Source organism: Sylvia atricapilla, chromosome 11 (assembly GCF_009819655.1).
Source record: "Sylvia atricapilla isolate bSylAtr1 chromosome 11, bSylAtr1.pri, whole genome shotgun sequence".
Lineage (NCBI taxonomy): Eukaryota > Metazoa > Chordata > Aves > Passeriformes > Sylviidae > Sylvia > Sylvia atricapilla.
In genome coordinates this window covers 10,938,579-10,966,572 of record NC_089150.1, presented here as the reverse complement: position 1 = coordinate 10,966,572, position 27,994 = coordinate 10,938,579, and positions in this window count along the sequence as shown.

Here is a 27,994-nt window from a genome sequence, read left to right as displayed (position 1 = left end):
CACCCCCGGACTTCCAATCCAACCGCTCTTCCACACAAATAATTTGCTATCAAACAGTGTGTGACTGTCCAGTCCACATCTCCCTGTGTCCTAAGGTAAACTCATGCTTCAGAGCTTCCCAGCCTGACTGCCCAATTCAGAGAAGGGCCTGAGCTCTTATGTGGAAGACCTGTCCCTACATGATGGTCTGGGTGAAATTGTTTGAGGGGTTTTTTTGTTGCACCTTGCAACAAGAGCTAGAACAGAGGTCCTAGGAGCAAGCCCATCGGGATGTCTGCCTGTCACTTCAAGGTGTTTTAATCTGGATTGCTTAAATCACCAAAGTACCACAATTCCTGCCCAAGGGCACACAGGAGCTAAGTCTTTTCACTGAAGCAGCATTCAATTCCCTTCCTCCTACAAATGAGCTTGAGCTGTCCTGATAATTAGTACTTTATCTTGGATGGCACAAAAAGGAAAGAAAGAGTGGGGGGAGGAAGTCCTCAGCCTTCACTGCTGGGCAGCCTCACGATTTCTTCTTATTAGCTGTGATAATGATGGGAGAGAATAAAAGGCCCAGAGCTGCTTCAGTCACCTCATTTCATCTGGTCTGAGATTCGAGTCACTTAAGTGTCAAGAGAGTTTTTTAATTTCCAATATCACTGCTGCCAGAAATTAAAAATAAACTGGGAGCAAAACCATCAGATTAGCCAATCACACTGGAATTGCATTTATTGTTATTGTTGCTGTTGTTATTATTATTTGATCAGCTTTGGGAGAATTAAAGCTAGCCAGCAAATCAAAATATGTCTTGGATTGGAATGGACTGATATTAACTATTCTATAGTCTGTATTAGTGATGGGCTAATAGCCTGAAACATCAAGGCATGCTCTGCTGGAATCAAGTTTAAATTAATGCTACCAGTTCATAAAAAATGCTTGTGTCTATATAGCTTTCATTGTGGCAACTTAAAACATTTAATTAGCTAAAGAAACTGGGTTAAAAACCCCAGATGTGATTGAGTCACTATCTTGACTATACTAAAAAAACCCGGGGAAATAAGATGAAGGCATCAGGGCCCATGAGTAAATCCCTCCAGGTTTTACTCATGCACATCCTCTCATGTGGGTGTCCACTTGCCCCTGAGCCTGGTCAGGACTGATGGAGACAGTTTGGCTGCACTTACAGATGAGACCTTTGATGTCAGCTCAGGGGCAAAAGACAAAGCAGCAGAAAAAAAAAAGGATATACTTTAAAAAAAGGCTTCAGAACAGCTGTTCTGGTCTCAACCCCTCTACTGCTATGAGAAAAGTCTTTTAAGAATGGCAAGCCAGAAATTGGGATAGGGGTTGCTGTCCTTACATAAATACATATAGCCATGCTCACAGTCCTGGTAGTATCTGAGACAAGACCACTCACCCAGACTGAAATTATTCCTTACAGTATGGGCTGCAAATGTGGAGTGAGAAAAACGGAGCTGAGTGCTACAGCAAAGAGGAGGAAAGGGGTGCTATCCAAACTCCAATATCCAATATCACAGAGTCTGTACATACTTATAGCCATTCTGCTGTGTTAATGTGCTGCAAAAATCAATGCAGAAATGCACAGGAATGCACTTTTGCAATAGAAATGGGTCTGCTGTCTGTGAAGAGTATCCTAGGACAATAGCTATACTGCTGAGGTTTTATTGTACAGAGAGGAGCATAGCCTTGCCCTCCTTGGAATGGATGAAGTCTTACAGACTTTGGATCTTTCAACAGGAAAACTTGGTGGCTATTCCTGGCTCCTCATTGCTGGCCTCTGCCTCCATCTCCCTAGTCATCAATAATTTTGTTACTTAAACTGGACTTTCCACATCATATTTTTGGCTCTCAAAACCTCATTCCATAGGGAATGTCAATTCGACATGTTCTCGATCTATTTCCCTTTACTCTCCTGGCACAATTTGTTTCTCAGACTTGGGTAGCATGAGTGCTTGGAGGAAGGAAACAGCAGATTACATCAGAGAGAATGTTGATCAGATAGATCTCTTTGAATAAGGTGGATAGATGCAGCAGTAGTGGCTTTAAGTTTTAGGTCTCCCAACATGTGAAGGTTCAGGAAGGCTCCAGCACTATCCCCATAAGGCTGCAGCCACTCTACATGCCAGCCACCCTGGGGACTCTGACTGTTGTGTGACCACACAGGCTGGTACTGCCTGAACTACATTTTGTCATTTCCTCTCACATTAGGAAAAAAGCATCTTCTTCCTTAGATAGTGGGTCTTAATATTTTTATTGAAGAGAAATTTGAAATTACACATTTGGTTATTAAATAGTTGATTCTGAATTCACAGTCATCCCTTGCTGATCTCACGGTTTTTGTAATTAGTCAGGAAACAGCAGTAAACATGCAGGATTCCTCTGTTCTTCTTTCTAGTTGCAAATGTTAAACTATTTGCAAGCAAAGTATTATTGACAAAATTGTGAGTCATTGTGTATTGTAAACAGATTAAATGATCTCTGTAGACGATCACAAACAAGAAGAAAAATTCATTGTATAAGTGATTACTTATTAATTATTTGCTCCCTTCCAGTGCTTGCTGTTGCCTCATGGGAATTTTGAGGACCAGTTAATTAAGGTTCAGATATGATCTTGAATAATGTCTCAGGGATCTAAGATACCGGGCTGCCTCTGTGAATTTTTCTTATTTAAGTGGACTTCGTTAGGTCTTAACAGTCTATTTCATAACTCACCACTAACTTTGGATTTATAATTATTTGCTATGCAAATCTCCAAATATTTAATGTCACCTTCATTTCACATGCTAATCAGCTGTCTGCTTCACTCTGATTTGTGTGTATAATTTTGACTTTAATGAAGATTTGATTGTTTACATGAATAAACATTTGAGAGAATAAATTTAGTGTCCAGTCTCACATGTAGCATATTTTAAAGCCAGAAGAGACTATTTGTATAAAATATGTGCAAACCAGACCATTTTATGTCTTCCTAGAAGTTCTTGCAGTGACAGGAAAGAATTTTTCCCGCCACACAGGTGAGTGCTATTGAGTTCAATAATGTCTTGTTGAGTAAGAGCATATCTTTTAGAGCACATCCAGCTTCTATGAAAAGACTCCAGGTGAAGATAAATGCATCCCTTTCCTTGACAAAGTGTGCTAATGGTTGTTCTCCACTGGTGCAAAGTGAAGGTATAGTTCCTATTGAAAGTGGTTTTCAGTATCATTATTAGTTAGCTTTTCAAAGCAAAAAGAAAAAAAAAGAAAACGAAAATCAAAAGAATGCTTCTTTTAGCTCTCCATGACATTCACAGCTCCCACAGCAGACGGTCTAGTGAGTAAATATAAAGTAACAGACTTTCTAACCACACTATTTACTTGGTTCTTTGCAATGGCTCTGAATGAGCCATTAAGGACTGTTGTGTAAATATAGGATTATGGGCTCTTTAAACACTTGCTATTCACTTGCTCTGCCATTATGGGGATCTCTCACTCCCAGGCTCCTACTGACAAACTCTTAGTCAATCCTTTTTTCAGAAGAAAGACAGCCCTGGTCTCTGCTCTTCACTTTGCAATACACCTGTGTAGCCCAAGAGCCCCCATGGGAGAGTGCTGCCTCTTTGCCTGAGCACACTCAGAATTTGTGGTCCCAGCATTAAATTATATGGCATGAGGGTTACATCTTGGCATCCCTCTAATGTGACTTCACTAAGCTTAAGCAGGCTCTTCACGTGTCTCTCCAGCCTGTTCTGAGGATACTAATGGATTTTTCTATGGTTCCATATAAGGACAAGGGTCATTGTTTCTGATCACCCTGATGCAGTATTTATCTAGCTTAGGAAGGATCCTTGTTATGTTGAGTTCACATGCCAAAATTCATTCCAGACTCCAAAACAGCTCACACCACCTTTGAGAAAACTCATGACTGATGGTGAAAGACCAATGAGCTATGGATAGACCCTACTAGTGCAGTGGTCAAAGTTATAACCACAGTCCAGACTGAATTTTCTAAGATGCTACATTTCTGTAGTCAGCTATATCAAGCCATATCAACAAAGGCTATTACAAGTAAAATCTTGGAAACTTATATGAACTCTGTAATCTGCTGTTATTCATTCTCAAAAATATTACATTTTAATGAGGTGTGCTTCCATTTGGCCTAGACGTATTGGGTTTTACATCCTACCAGCAGCAGTGGAAAACCAAGAGGTGACAAACTGAGTGGCAATGAAGAACAACTACAAGCATCAATGAGTAGTGGGGGAGCTTCAGTCATTAGAGACAGGAAACACCATGTACCCCCAGACAGTGTGAGGCATTCTGGTGTCTGACACATTTGGGTTGCCAGTCCCTTCCCTCCCTCCCACGGTGGGAGGAGGTGGAGACTAAGATAGGAGGTGGCTGAGAAATCTTCTTGTCTGCTTCCTACCCCTTCAGGTAATTCACTAGGTCAAGCCAAGTTGCACACAGGGTAAGAAAGGGATGTAAAAACAGTTTCCACCACTCCCTTACACCTTGTGCAGTCCAAATGGTGAGGCAGAGCAGAGGATGCTCTACCACCACAGCTCAGAACAAGTGCAAAGTGTCTGAAGGATATGCACAACATGAGAGTTTATCCCTAACCAAGATCCCAGAAAACAGCAAGTTCCTGTGTGCTGATTGCACTGGGAACTGCAGGCTACATGATATCATGTTAAAACATCTTCAGGCACTGCAATACATCACTTCCATATCTTCCCCCTGTTCCTGGAGCAGTGCTGGGTTTCCTGAGCATAGGGCAAGATGCAGACCAAACAATCCAGTTTTTCTTCCTTTCACTGCTTCAAGTCTCATTTTGACAGGAATCCTAAGGCTTCTGCTTCACAGGAGCCTCTCACATCTTAATAAAAATCAGATACTGAGCTTCCAAAAAGACATGCTAAGTCTGAGCCTGGGGCTGGCTCCAAATTCTACTGAACTCAAATGAAATATTAACAGTGATTTGGATTAGACTCTTTACGGTTTGACAGGCAAGAGAGAGAGGGGCTGATTGCTCTTTGCACTCCTATGGATGTAAATCATCTGAAAGGAAAAGAGAGGATAAAGCCTTGATTTTCCTACTTGCTGCATGAGTCCTTTGACCTTGTAACTCACAGCATCCCCTGCTCCCTGGGACGGCTGGGGAAGCTCATGCCTCCCATGGGGATGGCTCCTGATTAGCCAAAATGGGGATGGAAGCACAGGCCTCAGGGGGTTTTATCTGCAATATGCTGAAGTACCGTGAACTAACTAGTAACCCTTGGTATTCCACCTGATCTTACCTGTGTCTAGAGAGGCCAATTTCTTTTATGGCTCTAATTTACCAAGTCTACAAATGTCAAGCCACAAAAGGTCCTAATACTACAGACAGCTTTGCTTAAAAGGTAGCAATTAATAATCCCATTGCTTTTCCAATTTTCTGTTTAAGTTTTAATGTCCTTTATTGTGAGTCATTGGAAGACATTTTAAGGCTTTTGTCGTACAAGTCTTGAGCTGCTTAGTGGTTTGAGATCTCTGTGGCATGAAAATATTTAAAACCACAAACTCAGAAATGACACATGCCTTGCTAGTTAGTGGCTGCATAATTCATGTCATCTGCACTTCTTTCTTTATGCCAAGCATGTGTGGAGGGTAGAGCACTTGGGCTAATGACTCCAGCCACCAGAACCTGGCAATATCTATTTTTAGTTGCTTTGAGCAGCCTGTCCAGGACTGATGATGCTACTGCTTGTTCTGTCCATGGTCTTTTCTAGACCTCTATATATAGTTGAGTGTTTCCTTTGGGGAGAAGCAGACATAAAATTGTAATTATGAAATTTGAATTCAAATTAGGTGACATAAAATTGTTACTTTCACGATACCTACTGGGAGACTTCTAACAGCAAAACACGCTCAGGGTGTAACTTCTACATCACAGCCTAAAGTGAGTGATGCCAGCTTTGGACAGCTGCCAGTCTCCTGTACCTACCTCAGGATCAGTGGAATTCCTCACAGGACATGAGCACTACAGTTGGCTTCAGAGCCAGATGCCTTTTGGAGCTCTGTGGAGAACTTCTTGTGAAGATACTGAATGCACTAATTCAGATACACACTAATGCACTGTTATTTTTTAAACCCTTTTATCCTGCCTTTGTAAGCCTGTTTGCCAGCGTTCCCCAAAAGGACTTGGAGTCAGGATGGACATTTCAGCTCGATGACATCTGGTAAGGGGCAGGGATAGGGTAGTGGTTAGGGCAATGGTTAGGATAGTGATGAGGGGTAGTGGCTGGGGTTAGGGTTGGGGTTAGGGTTAGGGTTAGGCCTAGGGTTGGGCTCTAGACAGTCCAAGAGCCTATAGGTAGCTCCAGAGACACTGGGGCTGGAAAAGGTGTGCCAAGGAAATTCCAGCAAGGCCCCAGCATGGCTGAGCTAACCAGGAGGATTCTTTCTAATCAGGCCAATCACTGCACTCTTTTGTCACATGGAATCTTCACAACACCATAGCAATCAACAATATCTGCATAGCTACACTGAAGTTCCATCACAGAACTTAATCAAGCTCTCGAAAACAGCTCATAATTTTACAAGGGATGAACAGCTGGAGTTGGCATTGGGGAGTGCTGTTGTTTTCGCTTGCAGATACAATAATTCCCTAGTATTAAAATACGTATGTAAATAAATAAATAAATCTGCCACACACATGCTAGTCTCATTAATATATTTCTGTGGATTTTTCCCCTTTTTTTCTTTCCTGATACTTTTTATGGATGTTTCGAGTTTCGGTGATAATTTCGGAACTGAGAATATTTTTAGTGATTTCATTTAAAAAGCAGAGGAGAGAGAAAAGGTGATTTCTTTTTCTCCTTTATGTTCTAAATAGTTTCTGACCTAAGAAACAATGCAGAAACAAAAAATACCACATGAAAGCTTTGATCTATGGAAAAAGAAAACTGACTGATATTTAAAGAAGCAGCAAAATAAGGGAAGCTTTTTCTCTAAACACTTTACTGATCATAAAATCAGAAAATAACATCTGTCATTCTGACTGCTGTGTTTGGAGACTTAGGAACAGAGCTGTCTTTATGAAAAGGAAAAGCAAGAACCTACCTTTCTTAGGAAGAAGTTAGAGGTGGCAAAATAGCAGTTTGAAGTACCACATACATTATTTGAAGACACTAAATCCTAGAGAGCAATTTTGAACTTTATTAGGTAGAAAAGATATTGAAAAGAATGCATAACGAAATAAATTGATAATGCTCAGGATATAGCTCCACAGGCTCTATGGAAGCCTCTTACCCACGGAGAAGTCAGGGAGCGACTACACAGACACAGGGACATCTACCTGCCAAAGGTAGATCTTGCCTTGCACACAGAGCTTCTGCAATCAAACCGTGTGCCCTGAGACAAAGGCTCCAAGTCACTCAGGTGTACTACAAAACATGGGACATTTGGGCCACCAAACAGCCCTCTTTCCTCCAGGTGGCCTGGCCTGGCACTTGCTGAGAAGCTCAATGTGAGCCCATTATCCCACCTCTGGTGCAGATGCTGAAGGAACCAGATAGAGGACACAGAATTACCCTCCTTCAAACACTGCACCACATTGTTGGTTGTTCAGGGAGTTTTTGAGCCCAAGGTGCCATTTCCATACTTAATAGCTCCTGGGGAAATTTTGCTTCTGTGGATTTCTCCAGAAGATCTTTTGCATCCAGATAAACTTTCAGCATCCTCAGTATCTGTGTTCTGCAGCTCTGCTCCACATGAACTGAAGAACCATTTCACTGTTTTTACACCAAATATGCAACTTGATAGCCTAGTACTAGACAAGAACTATTGACCCCTACTCCTCTCCTTCAGGTCACTGGGGATTTGGCCAACCAAATCTGGGATTCCTTGTTTTTAGAGAAACTGAATTTTCACACAAAATGTCAAACCAGGAATCTGTCCCAAGGGATTAAGGAGCAAACTGAGACATTTCAGCAGGTCTTGGTAGGGCTGCTGGGGTTGAGTTGCTTCCATGTCCTGCTGTAGCAAACCATTCTAAATCTCTCCTGCCAGGTGAGAGTGCTGGTCCTGCCCAGAGGAATACACAGTGTAGTTTGGACTGGACAAGGCAGAATGCACTAAAGCAGACCAAGACTGAAGAGTGATGGACCCTTGACTTTGGTCTGAGAAGGAGATGGGACTGTTCATGACAGAAGGAAAGGGATGAGAAGCTCTTCATATTGAGGGACAGCACAGCCCAGCTGAAAGGGCTACAGTCTGGGGCTCCAGGATGCCTGGGGTGCCATCTCTGCAGTAGCCCTGCCCAGCTGGATTGTAATGGCTTTCATATTGTTTCTGTGGGTGAAAGAAAAGGGGAGGGCAATACTGATTCACCTTCAGAAAGTGCTGGGAAAGCTATAGATGAAAAGTGCAGAGGAAAAGTTAAGCAATATTAATGATTATGAAGCCACAACTTTCTCCAAATAGAAGATGCTAAAATGTACAAAGGGCTATTATATTTTTATTAAAAATGTTATAGCCAGCTACTCTCCTCCCTTTCATTGAATACACCCAACTTCCTTCCTCACTGATGGAAATTGAATTACTTGCAGTGTTTTGTACTGAAATCTTTTATTATATTAAAAAAGAAAAAGATACCAATAATATAGATCCGATAATTAAATTGCCACCAGAAGGTGATAAGTCATGAATGGAACAAACAAAGAGAATAAAAGGGAAGAGGAATACAAAGAAATGTATTATATGACCAGCATATGGAATATTAAAAGGAATAAAGAAAACATAACCCTGACAATAAAGTCTGAGTAATGACTTTGACAGTTTATGTTCAAGACACCATCTGGGCAAAGAAATGTTTTTTCGAATTGTTGGAGTAACTCTTGCCCTCCTGAACTTCAAGACAGGATTTTCCTCTGATCTGCATTTTCAGAAGTTCCTACTTCACCATGGCAAGCTACTGTTCCTGCAGGTTTATGCCAAAAAGTTCGAGGCATTTTGCTTGGGTGTCTTTTGCTTCATCCTGTTTATGTTTGGGCTTTGTGGGAGAAGAGCAGAAGAGGAAGGGCTGTGGGCTGGTGGCATGCCCCCAGCTGTGTTCAGTGAGCTTTCAGGCCCTGCTGCAGGTGATAAAAGCAAAATACAGGAAGGCAGGGTGCTGGCCTGAGGGTGTCTTGCTATTATTCCTTCTGGAAAAGAGGGGTCGCTCTATTGGGGCTCATATTTCAGAGTCAGATCATTTCCTCTGGGCTTATAGTAGAGACAGCTGGCTTTGGGGTATTTTGTTGTCTTTCAAGGTCTGCTGGGACAGGGAAAGCAAGGCCTGTTCCACAGCATATGTTACAGCAACTTCAGGGTAGTGCTAATCTCCCTGGCTGAAACTGGGATGGGGTTTTGCCCTACAAGCCAGTGCCAAGGAATAGGATGTTTTTGCTCCATCTTGCTGCCTCCTGTCTGAGAGCAATCCCTTTGTGCCTTGAGACACAGCAGCCAATATTGCAAAGCTAATTTTCCAGCTCTGTCCTTTGCAGATGTTCCCATTAAGTTTGGATCCTTAGCTGACTGCTTTAGGGCATATTTCTTGCTACTTTAGACTTCTTAATCTTACTACTTTAGGCTTCTTAACCACAGCAGAGATCAGGCAGGAAGAGGGAGCTGGTATTAAGGATTATTCAGATAACCAGAAGCTGCATAAAGCCCCATTCACTGAGATGTTTTCATCGACAGGTTTTCATCTGGGAGCTTATGGATGTGGCTGGAAGTAACCATTCAAATGCTTCCTGGTTCTCAGATAAGCTCTGTAACTCACTCAGGTTTATAAACCACATCAGCAGTGATGAGCAAAGTCTAGACTTCCAGTTTTCTGGATCCATTAAGATATTGTGCCTTTGTTTGATGCACGAATGTGAGAGGTGGGCTCCCTTTCAGCTGAGTGCAAGGCTTATTAGAAGGCAAGTCAGACCCTGATTTTCCTGAGGCCTATTGAAAGCTGCAAGCTGGGAAGCCAATGTGAAGCAGCAGTGTAGACCAGCCTCCTCTCCATGACAGCTGGGATAATGCCACAATTTGGTATTTGGCTTCTGGGGGAATGTACCAGCAGTGACACATCAGGATGCCCCATGCTCTGCAGTTGGCTCTTTGAAGTGAAGGAGCAGCTGCCCCTTTGGCTTGAGTGTGGGACCTCCCAGCTGTGGCTGAGGATATTTTGCAGCAAGCTTTCCTTTCCTTCAACTTCTGCTTGAGATTTGAGGATAAAAGCCAGCAGGAGACTTATCTATGGCAGAAACCACACGAGAGCCTGCAATGGCAGGTCCCGTTATCTGAGCCCATTAGCCAGGCCGGTGTTTGGTTATGGGGAACTGATGTAGGTTTTTCTGATGTGACAGACAGTAAGTGTTGCAAGTGGCTGTTTGCTGAGGCAGAACTTAAAAATAACAATCATTTCCAAGTGTTCCTCCTTCCACTTCCATTTCCACTTGTGCTAAGATGTTATTTTGCCAGCATATGAGAGGCACAAAGCATTCAGACTAGACGATTTTAGGACAACATTTTCTCTTGGCCTTCATCCTGACCTGAACAAAGCAGAAAGCTGCAAAATTCTGGATGTCAAAGGAGACAATAGCAAGGCAGAAAGAGGAAAGAAACTTTCCCTAAAGAGCCCTGTGAGAGATTTGGTCCTTTGAAAATCATCTGCTGGGAGGGAGCTGTAGCAGGAGGAGGTGAATCTATTTGTGCTTATACACTGTGCCAAATATCCCAAAACTTGGACACAGCAGGAGGCAAAATTGTTTATATGTACGTAACAATTGCAAGTCTCAAAACATCATTTGTTTTCCTCATTGCTGAGACCTCTGAGAGGAACAGAGGTCCTGGTACAGGTTTTGTAGCACAACGTGTGCTGTCTCACTCTGTCTCTCTCAAGCTGGCTCTAGAATTTGAGCGAGAAGCTGAGCTGGGATGAGTCTTGATCACCTGCCAGGAGGGGTGATGCCAGCTGCTGGGTGACTGCTGCCTTCAGGGGCCCATGTACTCCTATAATTGTGCTGCCTAGGGTGCACCATTCAGCACAGGGCACACAGGTGACCTTGAAATTCCTTGAGAAATCAAGAGAAATCTTGAAAAGTCAAGGTTGTGCACCATCCAAGGAATGGAAAGCTAAGCCATGAGTCCCCAACAAGTAGGTCCCGTCTCAGACTTCATTTGCAAAGAGTGTAGCATGGTAGGAGCCGCAGAGAGGGAATCTGGAAGCTGGTGCTGCTCAGGAGCTGGGCAGGAGGCACGGTGCCTCTGCAGCCGCGCTCTGCCAGCAGCGCTCGTGGCAGCGGGTGGCAACCGCTCTGCTAAGTTATAATAAATGCTGCTTTTGATTAAACTCAGAGCAATTTCCCTTTAAGAGAATTCCCTTTAAAAAGAATAATAACCCTTTTTTTTGAGACCTGAGTGTCAGCAGAAGAAGCTGGTCTTGTTTTCACGTTTTAGCTGTGAAACAGTATCGGGCGGCAGCATCTGATTCCTTTTCTTACAATTCTTTTGTGTCGTTCCTTTTGTAAGCAAAAATGAGCACATTCAGGCATGAGAGAAAGAAGTGAAATCAGATTGTATTGCATTTCTTTGGCATATATGGTGCAATGCAAGACTTTTCTTCTTTTCTTAACTCCTGAAATTTGAGATAGCCTGAGAAAAATACCAGTATAGACAAAAATGAGGAATCAGCTTTCCATCCAAATGCTATTTTAAAAGGTCCCATAAATGTAAGTAGCCTTTTTGTGGAGTAATTTTTTCTTTTATTATTCCTCAGCTCTGTTTTCAGGTCCTCTCTTCTACGGATTTTCAGATGAGCCCATGTCTAATGAAAGTGATGTTTTGTTAATGGAGATCATCAGCAGTATAACAGCAGAGAACAAAACTGAGTATTTCCTTCTCCAAAACAGCTCTGCTAATATACTACAGACTAAAGCAAAACTGAAAAGATATTCCTTCAGTAAATTCATCCAAAAAGCAAAACTTCAAGGGAGCTAAAGCTGCTCAGGTTACACTGAGAAAATTATTTAGGTTGAAAAAAAGGTCAGGGCAAAGCTGTAGGCAAGTGTGACAGACTGCATTTCAACTGCTTTAAAGGGAAACAAATATTTGGAAATGTTGCAGTGTTTCATTTTGAAGTTACTTTTGAGGGAAACTTTATTGTTTCAAAATTATATTTTCCATTTAGAAATGAATCAGATTGAAAAAGGATTTTAAAGAAATCAGGACTAAACATTCAGAATTATTTGTTTCAGTGCAAATGTTACCCCCTGAATTATGTTTTTTTTTCAGGGATTTGAATCCTTCTCCTGCAAATGCTCTGGCTTAATTTGACTCAAGCATATTTGACTCATGAAACTTTAGGTTTTGCAACACAACAGAAAAGCTCCTTTTTATCCCTCCACCTGCCAAAGCCTCGGTTATCCAGCCCTCACACATGCACATCACTTCTAGCAGATGCTGAAGCCTGGCCAAAATCATTCTCTGCTCCTCCATTCCCCAGCACTCCTGAGAGCTTTGCCAGGATGGCATAATGCCAACCTGTGCTCCACTGTTTTTCCATTTCCCAGTCCCTCGGGAAGCTGTTCCAGAGACCTCCTTCCTGACCTGTAGCCCATTCCCCCACCCCCAGTGACCACTCCTAGCACATCCCCTGCAGCATGACTCCTCCGTGCAGATGTGGCTCTCCAAGCTCAGTCCCACGCTCTCCTCACCACACCAAGAAGTGAATGTTGCTCAAGCAACCTCCCTGCTGCCATAGCTGAATGGTGGTGACGTGTCTGGCATTTGGTGGTTTGGTGGCATGGAGTTAAGATCCATTTAAATGGGATTTCTGGGCTTTATCACAGTTGTTGTGAGCATTGTGCCATTGAACGCTGCCCTTCCTCTGCTCCAAAGGCACCACGCTGCACCTCAGCCAAAAGCACCATCACTGTCCCAGTGTCTGCCAGGTCTGGGCACATCTCAGGAGGGGCAACAGGCAGCTCAACTGCACCTGCTTAGACCTGGCTCAGAGCTGACCTGACAAACTGGCTGACAGGCCCATCCTTAGCAGGATGGAGGGTGTGGGTGAGAAAGCGAGATTAGTCATTCTAATCATAGGTTAGGAGCTGCTCTTAGCATCTGGGACAACACCAGCATTTTATCCATCCTCAAGGTGAAGTAAAACTGGCCCTTTCTAAAGCATTTCTGTGCTGTAGCAGTGGAGGTGGCTTTTTCTCCCTCTTTCCCCTGTTCATTCTGAGCAGATGTACGGTATTTTATCTTCTCATCAGTGAAAGTGTGGGGATTTCACAGAGAGCCTGAAGTAATTTTCAAGTTGTAGAAGTTTTGCAGGCAACTTTCTCCTTTCTGTAAAAACACTATATTTTTCCAACATAAAAAGAAGTTGCTCTCAGCCCGGGAGGTACCTCCTAAGAGCCACTTCTCAAGGTTTTCCCATCTCTGATTATACAGTCTTGACAGGAATCAGCCCAACAGAGCTTTCCACAGCACAGTCTCACTTGAGGTGGCAAAGGGCAGTACATTAACTTCAGCACTGGTGGAAGTTTAAGGGCAATGGTTTTAAGCAAGCACATTAACAAGTGAGGAAAGCTGCTCTGCCAGGCACTGGGATAAAGGGTTATTTCTGACAGCACTGGAGTTAATAGCCATGCTGCAGTTTTTTGCTGATACCTACTCTCCCTCACCTGCCTGCCCAAGAGCAGCTAAAAACTCCCAAGTTTTGAGAGTTCAGGACTGGGAAAATACGTTTTGTCAGATCATCCCAGTGAGGTCATGTCATTGCTTTGTGCCTCAGTTTCTCCCAGGGGTAAAAAGAGTATAAAGAGACCAGAACACTCTGATGAAATGTTAGAAACAGCTGTAGAAGTATCCAAATGAAAAATTAGTCGGAAAACGTTCAAATTATTCTGAAACTCTATTGCTAAGTGCTCTTCCTCTTATGCAGATTATTGAGTGTGCTGTGTGTATGAAATACCAGACTCTGTACACCCTACAGCCCCCCTTCCCCCAGCAGCTATTTGGGTGATTTTGTTGTTCTGAGAGTAACTGCCCCTCTGAACCAGTTTGTGTAATCTGGTCTTTGACTCCTTCTCACCATGAGAGGACATGCTCTCCAGCCCTCAGCTGGAACACAACTCACATCATTCACGAGCTGATGCTGTGAGATGCTACCCAAGATGAAAGAAATTTCACAGGAATGAACAAATCTGAGAAACTTTTCCAGCACAAGGCAAAGCCCCAGAAATATTTGGGGGCTGCAACGAATCAAAGTTGCCCTTCTTGTCCTGCTCCCCCTATGAGTAAACCCCAGCTTTGCTAGCCTGATTCTGATCAGGGCAACTTCTGCTTGACAGTATCTGCACTCACATCATTGCCATGGGAAGCCTGGATGTCAGTCAACACAGAAGTACAGGGTGTACTTGATGAGCTTAATGGACACTTGCAAAACCTGCCACGTGCTTTCACACCTTCCTTCAGCACAGCAAGTTTCCTCTGGCTTCACAGAAGGGCAGCAGAAAGAATATGGAGGGGAAAAATCTTTCACAGCTCTCCCATGTTCCTTAACAATAAAGTGCTAAAGAGAAATCTCTCATTTTTATTGCCAGTGAGAGCAAGGCTCTGTCCGGGAGAGATCAGACCTGTTCCCACTCCCTCCCAAGCACCGAGCTCTTATTGCTCATGCAGGGCTCAAGGTCTAAAATACCAAGGGAGGTGGCAAGGGCTGCTGGAACTACCTTCTATGCAGGCTCAGCAGCAGCAGAGCTTGAAGGAAGGGTATCTTGTGCTAGCCAACGAGGCAGAATGTGCGAAACACCCCGAGAGTGCCCTCCCTGGGCACCCCAGCAGTGCCCTCCCTGCCATTGTCATGGGAGGAGGGAATTTTGGCAGGTGTTCAGAGGGGAATGAGAAGGCTGCATCTGCCTCCTTCATCCCTGGGTCGGGGCGGGGGGTGAGAGCACTTTACTGCTGGCAAAGAGGGGCTGATGACTGCTGCTGATCCGGGAATGATACTTATTGATTTTCCTGGGGTGCCTGGAGAAGGATATTGTGCAAGCAATGGTTTAATTGTGTGTGAGTGTAGATTCATCGGCCATGCTGGAGAACTGCTAATGAAAAATGTGTTCAGACAGACTGACTGCACGTATACAGCAGAACTGGAATGAATGAATAAATAAATGATATTCAGATGACCAGGAGTCCTAGATAATTTTGGACTCAAAAGAGTTTTCCTTAATTTAGCCATGCAGTAGGCCCAGGTGCATGTCCAAAAGCAGCTGACCAGCCAGCAGAGCAAGCACCAAATAATCTCTGGAGCGACAGTGTCTGCTTATAAACCAAGGGTGCAATTATGTATCTGCTTGGTAGATGGATTTGCACATCTCTAGTGCTATACTTGTGTTTCAGTGATGCACAGTTCCTGAAAACACATGCAGAGGAAGGTGGTGTCCTGTGCCATAACCCACAAGCCCAGTACTCAAACTCCAGGAGCCCCAGGATAGTGAGGCTCTGCTCTAAATTCTGTGCTGGCATGTACCACACATATTTGCACCTGTAATTCTGTATATCTCCATGTCTGCCTGTGCTTTTTAGAGAGTTGAATAAAATGAATGTGGTGGATTGGGATGGAAATCTGCCAGCTTTGGTCTAATCTATGGCTGTGACTGCATCTACAAGTGGTACAGGCACAGGGCATCCTTTCACCCATCCTGAAGTGCAGCCACCCCAGGTCTGAGTTGGAAAAAGTTTTTCCATGCATTAGAGTCCTGCACAAAATTAAGAACATGAAATGAAGGATGGATGATTCTGTTACAAGAAGTATAGCAATGGTAGATGCTGAAGTGATGAGCTGATACATAGCAGGAACTGAATTAATTTCTGGAAACAGCCAAAGGAGGTCAAAAGGAGCAGACTTCACCCAAACCTTATTTCAAAATATAAACTTGAATCAAATATTTTCCTAGTTATTTTCCATGGTCACAAATTTTCATTCCCTGTGTCTTTCCTCCAGGTGCTCATTGAAGCACAAAGGAAAAACCAGCGAAAGCCAGTGAACACGACTGCCAGGAGCTGTGCCTTTCCAGCTTCCTGATGAAATCTTTTGAAAAACTTCAGCAGAATGGTCCCCAGCAAATCCTTTGCAAATGCTACTCAGCTCCAAGCCCACTGGGGTAGGCTGGAGGAGCTCAGTAAATGCCACAGGGATATGCAGCTCGGGAGGAACCAAACTCCCAGGCTGTGGACATCCTCCTCAGCACTGCAGTGCTTTGATTAAATCCTTCCAAGCAAGATAATAACACCATGAATACAGCTTCCTAATTTCATTTCCCAGCACCGTGGAGCAGTTTATTTCCATACAGAGGTGCAGGACCTTTGCTCACTGCCTTTATTAATCAGTAGAGACAAAGGCAGAGCTTATCCTGCATGTCACTGAAAATTGAGGAGTTAAATTCAAGAGACACCAAATCCCTCTTACTGGTGTTTCTGCAGTGGCACAGAGAGCAGGCTGGTGGGGTCTGAGAATGATTGATGGTGCTGCTGACCAAATGGAGAATGGTGATTTATGGACAAGCCACGGTCCAAGCCGTGCATGCTATTCTGGAGAAAAATAAATGGATTCAGTTTCAGACCTCTTGGAAGGTGCTGGCCAAAGGCTTTCATTAAGTTAGCCTCTTGGATGTGGGCTGTCAAAATATTTTAACATCTGCCTGTGACCTCCAAGCATTTTCCTTTCCCTTCACTGCCTGCTTCAGCCCCAGAACTCCCTTGCAGTCAAAACTGACAGCATTAGCCATTAGAATCACTCTTTGAATTAATTACCCAAAAATACACTTTCAAATCTTCCACTCCATGTAACAACAAATTAAAGGGCAGCCTGGGTGGGGTTTTACACATCCTGCTTTGGCTGACCCTTTCCAGCTGATGTGGCCATTAACACCCTGACTGCAGTGCTGGCCTCTGCTCTCACGCTTGCTGAGGAAAAAAAAAAAAAAAGGTTTTTATTTACAGAACTTTTAAAGAAAATTCAACACATTGATAGAAGGACCAGAGGGATGGTTTGGGAGATAAAGGTCTTGAGGAAGCAGTGCTTGGCCTTGTGCCTTGGTTGAGACCCTGGGATATTCCTGTAGTGGCTTGGCAGTTCAGTTTCCTGATTCTCCCTTCCTCACTGCCCTGCAACTCTGCTTTTACCAGCAAAAAGCATGTCAGGCTGGTCCTCGGGCTGGCAAGGGGCTTGCATGGCCAGAGTGATCCCATGGCAGCACTGAGGCATCTCCTTCTCCTCCTTTTGTGCCAGCTCTCCAAGGCAGAGAACAGGGACAACTAGTACCATGGGTACCCCCAGGGTGATGACTGATGTTTGTTGTGCAAAGTCTGAGTGTCTCTGGAGCAATAAACTGTAACACATCAAGCTCTGAACTTCTTCAAATCATTCCTGCCCCTTCAGCAAGAAAATTTTTCTCAGATCATATCTGGAGGTACTGATGAGATGGTCCCCCAAAAATGCATACAAGCAGTGCCCAGATGTGTGTATGCCATTTAATCTACTTTTTTCCCATTCTAAGGCTCAAAGAAGAAGCCTGGAAAATAGGTTTCATCACTTATTCTGAAACTTTAGGACGTATTTTTCAGGTATTTAATTTTTTTTACACCAGTGTTTAAAATTCAGTCTCGGTTGGATGCCTAATTTGTATAAAGAATTACCACAGAATTACCACAGTTTAATCCATACCCATTTCTGCCCACAAAATTGGCAAATATCCCTTCTAAGGCAAATAAGCTGATGTGTTTTTCCTCTCGGTGAGCTGCTGAGATCGGTTGCACTCTGCTGATGGTTTAGATGCAAACATCCCCTTGCCTGAGAGCAGCAATTAGCTTTTTCTCAGCGGGTAACTCTCCCCCCCACGCCCTGCCTGACAGCCCCTATTCCCACACGGAGCCAGTGAAGCCAGCAGCTGTCTCTGCCTCAGCAAGGGGCTCCAGACAGCTGCCCCCAGGGGTGGAGAGGGATGGACAGGTACCTGCCAGGATGGGGTGGCCTCAGGGATCTAGAGGAAGCCTGTGGGAATGACACCTGCAGCTGCATCAGCACAAGAGGAGTAAATAAAGGGCATCGTTTCTGCCAGTCCCAAGAGGTGATGTGATTGCTAGAAATGGTTAAAATAATTTTCACCCACTTTCTTCTTCCCCACACTCCCTTCACCTTTGATTTTTGTCTTTCCCAGGCAGCCTCTTGCAAACACTCCCTCTGCAAACACTCCCTTATGCAGAGCTGACAGAAGGGAGCAGGACCCCCTCAAGCAGGAAAAGAGAAATCAAAGGGCTTGGGGAGAGAAGGGAAAATAATTAAATAAAAGGGCTTGTTTATCTTTTTATTAATAGCAGAGTAGTGTTCCCAAGGGGATAGGCCAACTCTAATCCAGCCATGCAAAGCTGCATCTCTGGTTTCTGTTTCTTTTTTTCTCTTCTCTTTTCCAGGGTTAATTACTGGGAAAGAAAAGCGAGAGATGTAATTGTTGCTGGCTCAGATCTCCCCTCCCTCCCCAGTGACCCACCCAGAACCTGAGTGTCTGCCCTCAGACCACAGAGCCCAGGCTGAGCTGTCCCAGTTGCTGCCACATCCATGCAGCCTCAGTGACACTCTCAGGCTGTACGGGGATGAGGACAGGGACAGATCCTCCACACTGCACAGCCAGTGGGTTACTGACACCAGGGGGTGGTTTTAATTCGTGTTTTTGTGAAGAAACATTCAGCTGGGTCACTGACACTGCTCTGCCCTTACCTAGGGAAAATGAGCATAAACTACACACTGCCTGGCAGCAGGATGGCCTCTTGACATGTCTTGAAAGGGAAGCAGGAGGAAATAGCTGTGATGGGCAGAGAGGCTTTGAAACACAACCCAGGGAAGGAAACATTAGAGCTGTAGATATTCATGTGAGAAGTTGCCCTGTCCTGCTGTATCTGCAATAGCAGTGCAGAAAGCTGGCTGGTTTAATGACACCATCCTGACTCTGGGATGTCCAGCAAGGATTTGCTGGCCATCCCCAGAGCCCTGCTACAGCAAAACCCTCCATGCTGAAATTTCTGAAGTATATTTTGTGCTTGGGATCTGGCCTGGAAACTGGAGACTTTTATTTTAGGATATGTGAGAGAGGATTTTCAAAGGCACATCTCATCAAAAGTCAAAGGGAATGAAGAACCTGACCTCCTTGTGTGCAGCTTGGCCTCTCTCCCCAAGCTGCTCTGGCTTCCCTTTCAGGACAGCTAAGCCTTATCCATCCTTCTTGGCAATTAATCCAGTTTGTAGGCATCAGGGGTTTTCATGAAAAAGCAATCCCAGTGGTCACTTGTGATGTCCAAGTCCACCTTTAACTGTGACACAGCTTGAAGCTGCAGCAAACTTGGTGTGGGAGAGACAAGGTCAGCACTGAGATGTATCACAGCAGTTCTATTAATAAAATGAAGTATCAGTAATTTTGCCAGAGTCTCACAGGCTCCTCCAACCCACCTTTCTGCAGGTGACCAGTCTCATCACCAAACCCTGTGGCTTCCTGAGCAGGTTATCAGCATCTGACCTTCTGCACAACAGCAGATGGCAAATGATTTTGTATGAGCGTCCACAAATATGCAGTGTGAAGAACAATTTCCCAGAAATCATGGTGAAGGGAGAGGAAAGGTCTAGTCTGAAGTGTTTTTTCTAAAGCTTCTAATGGGGGGAAGGAGAAAAACAAGAAATGATAAGTGTTTGGGTGGGGGAAGAGGAAGGGAAAACTGCCTCTTAGGGCCTGGGATACGGCACATCTCTGAAACTGCTGAGAGGGATGTAGCCATCTCTGCAAATCAAGATGAGCTGGCTGGCCAATGAAGCATGCCTGGCATTTTATTTCTCATATTGTTTGGAGATAGGGATTCAGCTGAGTGCATTCAGCAAATAAAGATCAAATAACCTGCTGTGAATAATGTTTTAAACCTGGGTTCCTATCAGGATCTAGTTATAAGCCCATATACTCTGTTGGATAAAAAATAAGTTACACATGGCTGGAGGCAGTATTACTTTCTAAGGAAGATGAAATCTGTTTTGAAATAGAAAATGTTTAGTGATTCCCCCTCCTCTTTTTTTATTTTTTTGAAAGGGCTAAACCACATAAAGCTGCCTGATGGAGAGGGTGGAGGAGGCTTCACCAATATTTCACCCACTGCCTCTGGGTCCAGAGCTAAGGATTTATGCTGAAATAGGGGGTGATTCCTAGGAGGGGAGGTGAGGGGAGCCCTCATTGCCAGCAGGGTTGGCTGCTCAGCCTGGAATCCAGCTAACCTCCACTGCACTAAGCTCCTTAGCTGTGCAGAGAAACAGGCCCCTGGCGAGCTGATCCTTTCCCTGAGTGATGACAATCGGCACCTTGGCTGCCAGCCATGGGGGAACCACCAGTTGCTGCTGTTCCTCTCTGAGGTGTGCCCACCTGGAGCAGCACAGGGCCTTTCAGCACTGGGGGGTTCTGCAGAGCTGCTTGGGCCAGGTGTGGATGTGGTGTTTGCTTCTGAGAGTCACCGAGCTGCACAAACAGTGTAGGTGAGCTTGGTGCAGTGCTGATGGAGAAAGGTGCCTTTCCATAGCAGTGTGCCAGTGCAGCCCTTTCTCTTTGCAAGGAGAGTCAGCAATACCTCATTGCTGCATGTGGAAAAATACACTGGAAATATAGAAAAGGGCTACTGAAAGTTTTCATCATTATTTCAGAACTACTTTGACTGTGGCATTTCACTTGACCCTGTTTTGCTTTCCCTTCTTTGTCCTTCACCTTTTTCCACATGAGTCAAAGCTTCCGGTTTTTAATGAGTCTCAAAGAGTTGCAAAAAAAAATCTGCATAAATCCTTAGTATTCCCTCTTCAGTAGTCCTTCAGCCAGACAGATGGTTGAAATTTTTCCCTCTAATCTGTTTTTTTTTTTTTGAAAAAAGACATGTTTATTGTGTGAAGTATCTGCTTCACAGCAAAAACTTCAATTATTCCTCAGAAAAACAAATATTAAAAAATGAAAACATTTTGACGGAAACCCTAAATACTTCAGCCAAAAAAAAAAAAAATCCAATCCCCAATGTGTGTGTTTTTTGTCTCTATTAAAACACTTTGATTTGGAAATGCTGCCACACAGGGGATTTTGTCAGAGCAATTCTCGTTCTCATTCTCCACCACGGACTGAATGCCCTAAATCTGCTGCCTCCTGGGTGGTGGGCATGGCAGAGGTCCTGGGGGCTCTGCCTCCCCTCTTCAGGGAGGAAATCCTCAGAGGAGGAGTGTGAGCAGGAGGTCTCACCTACAAAGCCAGGGAGAGCCTGGAGTGGTTCAAATTTGACTAGTATGAGATACCACAGGGACATTATTAATATGAAATATTGCTACTTGTGAATATGATATTTCAGGCTTTGTATTTCCTTTAAAACACTGAATTTAGAAAAAAACTCATGCTTTCTGTACTTTTGTTAATGCCTTTGGTGGGGAGTAGCACATTGCTTGACCAGCTTTAGTCACCATCAGTGGTTTAATCTTTGTCAAGCCACCCGTCTCAGGTGCTTTTTCAGTGCAGGCCTGGAGATTGACACGTGGGCAACCAGGATGTGTTTCCTTTTTTCCATGTGTGGTGAGGGATATCTGACCTCTAGCCTTGCCATGCTGCTCTGCAGCTATTGAATACTGACTCCTGGAGCATTAGGCTGGATGCTGAGGAGATGGGGAGGATATTCCTGCTCATAACAAAGGGCTCATATTTGCTTATGCATGAAGATCAAACTGTTCTGCAGAGCATAAATGGAAAGATGGACAGCTTTCAAGTCTCCTGGCAAGAACACGGACAGGAAAATGAGACAATTTCTACACTCCCTCCAGACTGAGTGAGTGGTGGGAAGGAGAGAAGGGCTGCAGGTACAGCCAGCCCCACTAAGGCAGGTTTGTTCTGTCCACTCTCCAGGCTGACCAGCACACACTGCAGTACCATGGCATGGAGCCCAAGCAGCTAAACAAACCCAGGCTGTCAGCATGGTGTATTAGCTCTGGCCCAGTGCCATCCTGATGTGGTCATCCAATTTTTGGTCAGCTCAGCACCTCGTCAGCGCTTGCTTGCCTCTCCTTAGTGGACCCAAGGCAGTCATCTTTCATGCCTCTCTCCTCCTCTCTCACCCCACAAGGGTATCATCTGCATATTTACAAGACAAACCAACTTTCCTGATTTATCATGAAAATAAATTTCATGATGAATTAAGGGAAGGTGTCTTGAAAATTTAAGAAGCCTCCAAGTACTTCTCCTGATCCAGCTCAGGCCTAAAATGTTCCTGTTGGGATAAGTGGAAATATATCCCCTGCTTCTTTCAGTCTGCAACTTAAAAGGCAACCCTCAATTTTCCAGCAATAGAGAGAGCTATGAGGCCCAGAAAAGTATCACACTCTTGATTACAGCTTTGCTGAAACACATTGTTCTCACGCGTCTGGAGACGAGATAATAGGCAGTGTTTTAGTTTAAAATAAGAGGCATTTCATGAACAAAGATCCCAGTGTGCAGAGACAGGGGAATATTGAAACTGTCTGTTGGTGCTCTCTAGATTTGCCTGTCTGGATTTTGAAGCCATTAAATTTTCCCAGAAGTCCCACTTTTGGAGAAGCTGCACCACCAGCTCCTTGCAGTAGATCCAGAGAGCTAGTAGTGTCAGCTGAGAGAAACTTAAATACATGGAGAAAGAAAAAGCATTTGTAGATCTGATCCTTGTGTTACTGGATAGAGTAGCTTTTTCTTGCTTTCTTCACCTGCCACTGTGTTGTGCAGTTAAACATTGTAAATAATAATTTTTATTTGCATTTTATCTTCCCTGACTTTGAGCTTAGTCTGTTTTCAGCATGGGTGATTTGATATTCAGGCACGTTCTGCGGCAGTAATATAGTTATTCTTAATAAGTATGGTAGTGGAATACCTTTAAATACCCAACTTTCTTGTGAATTACTGCAGATCCCCCACAGCCTTGCAGGAAACACAAATTTAATGGCATAGTCCGATATCTGGTATTGCAGAGGTTCTGAGAAGATGTGTTTCCAAGTGACCACTTCACGAAAGGGAAGGCTTTTCCTGTCATGGAAAGAATGTCTGATTGTACTGAGCTTCCACCTAAACTCAGAAGAGGAGAACAGATTAAGAAGCCACTGTCAGTCTCTGGGAGCAGAAGTTGCCTCATCAGGTGAATCAGCAGCCTTGGACACAGCAAAAAGCAGATCCAGTGGAAGTTTTGTATCACCAGCCTCAGCCAGGGCTGCTCCATCACCATTTGTATTGTGTTGGTTTTGCTGCATGGAGATCACTGAAACAGACCTTGAAATCTGCTAGCAAGCAATTGCATTTGAACAGTTCAGATTTAATAATAAGTATCTTCTGCTTTTCATTAGGAATGTGCAGCTTCCAGGCTTCCTGATACGAATCCAGAGGAGCTGGCAATAAAGGGAAACCAACAGCCCATGCATAATGGAACTGGGTTTTATGCCAACACAGCTCTCTCTTTTGTCTGAAACCTTTGTGAGTGGATATAGAATTCCCAGGGGACTAATTGTGTGAGATTGCAGGTTCTGTGCAAGGTTTGGGCCACTTCTAGCATTTCCCATCTGACCAGTGTCAGCATCTGCAGTTCCAGTTCTTGGTGTTCCTCAAGGACCCACTTCAGTGTGTCTTCATCCACCTGAATTGCTCATCACACAATTTGCTCTCCTCTGACACAAACTTCTGCCCCTCTGGTTTGGACTCTGAACTCATTTCAGAATATTCCATTGTATGGAGTGACCAAGCTGTTCTTTAACTTCACACCTAAGCTTTCCCCAGGGCTCTTCCATGACATTTCTCCTGCCTCTGCTCTGCTGAAACCTTGCTGTCTTTCAGAGTTGAGGTAAATACGATCACTTAGGATTTGGCATGAGGGGCAAGATCTTGACTCACTGACCTGAGGAGAGTACCTCATTCACACTGTCTTCTGAAAAAATCCACTTAAACTGACAAGTCTCCCAAGTGTGTGTTTTCCAAGGAAAAAAAAAAAAAAAAAAAAGTGCTTTGTTTTGAACATGAAGATGCTCAGTTCAAATGACCATGGTTTAACACCTCACCCACAACTCAATGGCTGTGGTATTGTAGTTGCTTTCCAGTGAGTTTCCCCATAGATTTGCCAAAGAATTCTGCTCCTCCTCCCAGCTCAGCTACAAGCACATCATGCCTGGTCTGAACAGATGTCACAGTCTAAAGGTCAGAAGTTGAGGCCTTTGCCCAGCTCTGCTGCTTACTGGATTGAATGACCATTACCCTTCCATGGGCCATGCCCTCCTCCCTCTCTACAACAGAGTTCAGATCTTCTTTGCCAAGAGAAAAGGGCACAGAACCCATGTCACCCTTGGTGACAAAAGGGCACAGAACTCATGCCAGCCATGAGGAGACCTGTTAGCCCACGGCAGGCAGCCAGACGGGCACAATGGGCATGTTCTTGGAAAAAGAGTCCTGAAGCACCACAGAGAAAAGTAAAGACACCTGGCTAAAATAATACTGAGCAACTCAGAATAGAAACATCCTGAAAGGATTGTCTGTCTTGGAGAGGAAAACAAAAGTATAACCTTCAGTTTCTTTATGTAAAAGGTTGGATTCATCTCACTGCTTCGAGGCAGATATTTCCATTTGAGCTGGGCACCCCAGGCTTCAATTATAGCCAAGGACAGACACAGGTAGTCAGCCTAATGGCTGTAATAGCATGAGATGAACTGCACTTTAAAAAGCCTATTATTCTTTCTAGCCTGTAAAATAAACCTATGATGAGTGGATTAGTTCTCCAAATAAGAATATGAAATTAATCCCATTCCTGATTTCTGGGTATCTCAGTGCAGAATTCTCCACCCACCTACAGTTTGATACTGGGTTGCCACAAAAAGACTCTGCAGTTTCTGCAAACTGGATTCTTGTGTACAGCTTCTGATGGTTTTAACCAGACGAGGCAGGGGGTGATATAAAATACCAGTGGATTAAGGCTATTTGAACATTTCCAGAACTGTCAATCTTGTTTTCTTGTCTTTCCTGCAACAAACAACAAGCTAAGTTTCCTATGTCACATAATGCTAAGTCATACCTCAATTTTATAAACTCCTTTACATCTTGAGATACTGGTCATTATGGGTAATAGTAATTGAGATGGACTATTGGAGATTAATTTACTGCAACCTAAGGTATGTATCAGGCTAAATATATGTACCTTAGCAGCAGTGAAATGAAGTATGAACCACAGAGCACCTATCTCTGTCCTTGGTCCATGTGGCAAGCCAGTTCTGGAATCAAATAATGCTTTTGGGGACATTTTTAAGTTCTATGGACTTTCTGACCCCAGGAATATGCAGGTCAGAGGCTGAAGTCCATCATGCCAGACTAACAGACGTCTTTTCTCAGTGCCTTTTGTCTTGACTGCAAGTAACCATAAACTGTACAAAATATCTCAAACACATTCTTACTACTGCCTTGGCATCAGTTCTTCCCTTTTCTTATCATCTGATCTTTTCTTCTATCATGGATGACTAATGAATGAGTCTTTCAACAGAAATATTTAAAAAGGACAGGGGTCCTCCTTTTCCTCCCTGGCTGTGCCCAAGAATTCTTATTTATGTAGCACCCAAGTGCATGACTTTTCAAACTGCTATGTTTCTTTCACATTTCCATCTACTGCCATGGCATTTTGCTTTCTCTTTGTGTAGCTGAGTTCCTGATCTGCTCCTGCCCCTGTGCTGCCACACAGCTCCCACTCACCAGCCCTCACCACGCCATCAGTCCTTCCCCACCAAAACCCAGCAGGGCCCAGCCTGCAGCCACGGAGTTAATTGGAGGCAGCAACAATGCTGGAGTTAATTAATCCCACCAAGCCAACGGCAGGAACTTCCTGATTTCTCATTGCTGCTCTCAGCACGTCTGATGAGATGCTCCCACCAGGAAAGGACCTCATCCTGGCCACCGAGGCCAGTGCTGGGGAATTCACCCACCCCAGAGCAGAGCTGACATTTAAACCTTGCCTCCTCTCTGCTCTCTCACACAGCTCCAAAGATGAAGGGCAAAAGGGCTTCATTAAACCTCACTCTGTAACAAACCACACACATCTCTCACAGCTGAGCCACCATGCCCTCAGTCTCCCTGGCACTGTCAGGCCTCATAGCACTTCTCATTCGCAGGGAATTCACTCCTCCCAGCTGAAAATCAGTAAGTGCATTGTCACCCTCCCTGATGCTGCGGCTGTCTGCATCCTCAACTGCCAGCAAAGCTGCAAAACTTTGGTGCATTTGGATTTTAGCCACTGTGCATCTGTAAGCCCTGAGGATAATCAGTCCCCGCTGAGCTGCAGAGACTGGGAGGCTGCTCCTGTTAACCAACATCTCCTGAAGCTGACCTTGTAAATCTTGTAAACCATCAAGAAATGGTGCTGTATTTAAAACTGGGCGCAGTGGAGTCAGGACAGGGAAGACAGGGAAAGGAACATGCAAGAAAATTGTCACTGTGCTGCTCCCTGCACCTTGCATCCGTCCCCCAGCTTTAGGGCAATCAAAATCTAACCTTGCTCTGAATTACCCCACCTCAGATTCCTGAATCCAGTTTCATGTCATAAAAACTAAGCTTGTCCCCAGCTGTTTGTTCCAGATTTACGAAGTTTTCTTCACTGCACCTGCTTTCCAGCAGGTTTATTACCAGCAGCTGCTAACAAGCTCTACTGGCTTGGTGGCTCGCCACAATTCCTCTGTTTATTTGCTTGGGATTTTAGTAGGGTTGCCATGTTGTTGGCACTGAAAAATCTTGGTTCAACCAATTGGTTTGAGTCACTGGCAAGCAAGAATAGAGCGATGCTGCATAGTCTTGGAAAGCAGAAATACCTATGTTGGAAAAAATGAAGTCTCTCAATATGTAACCCAGGCAGAGCATCCCTGTAAGTCGCTGAAATCCAAAAGGAGGACTGGAGCCCATTCGTGCTGCCCTGCTAGTGAATTTAGGCTCTTTGGAAGGAGCCATTAACATTTGTTTAGTTGTTTTCAAGCAGAAGTTGGCATTCTTTAATCTGTGAAATTTCCCATAATTTATTGACACTTACATATCTTTCTTGTCTGCAGAAACACTGCTGGTTTCAATTAGCGCAAATTAATCAATGGCAGGGGGGCCACGCTGAGTTCCAGTGAAAGGCAGGTGAGGAGTGCTGGCTGCATGTTAAACACAGAGATATGTAAAAGTGACAACTGGAGATGTGCTGTGGAGCTGAGCAGCGGGGCAGGGGGAGCTGCACAGCTCCAGGGCTGCAGCACAGCGTGTGCTGCCTGCTGGAAATGCCTGCTTTTAATTATGGCTGCAAAACTTTAATAAGTGTGTGTGTGTGTGTGTGTGTGTGTGTGTGTGTGTGTGTTATAAGCCTCCCCTTGTGCCTGCTTCACAGATGATGAGAGATGTTCCAGCTCCTGCTTGCCACGGCGTGGGATCATTCAGGGTTTGTTTAATCTCGAGCTGGAGAGCTCGGTGTTGCTGGGTTTGTCAGTCAGAGAGGGACTGTATCAGTTACACCTGCCCACAGTTAGCAGTGCATGAATCTGCCTCCGGCTCTATGGGTCCTTGGTCTCAGCTTCCTCACACATCCCTGCTCCTGTGCCCACTTCTGCAGGTACTGCCAGAACCAGATGCCCTGGGGCATCCTGATCCCCCAGAAAACTGGGGAGCTTTGGCCATTTTCAAAGCCCTGATGCTCACTGCTGTATCTAAGGTGGCAGTGAGACCACCATCCTAGAGCTGCCAGTGGAGACAATCAGAGAGAGTGAGAGGAAAATAGTGGAGAAAGAATTTTTCAATTTGAAAGGTGTAACTTGTTTGAATTAGCATGGGGATTGTGTACTTTTAGTTGGATAGTCAGATACAACTTCTGATTTTCTCCTCTGGTCACAGAGCAAATCTGATAGCTGTGAGCAGGAGCAGCCTAT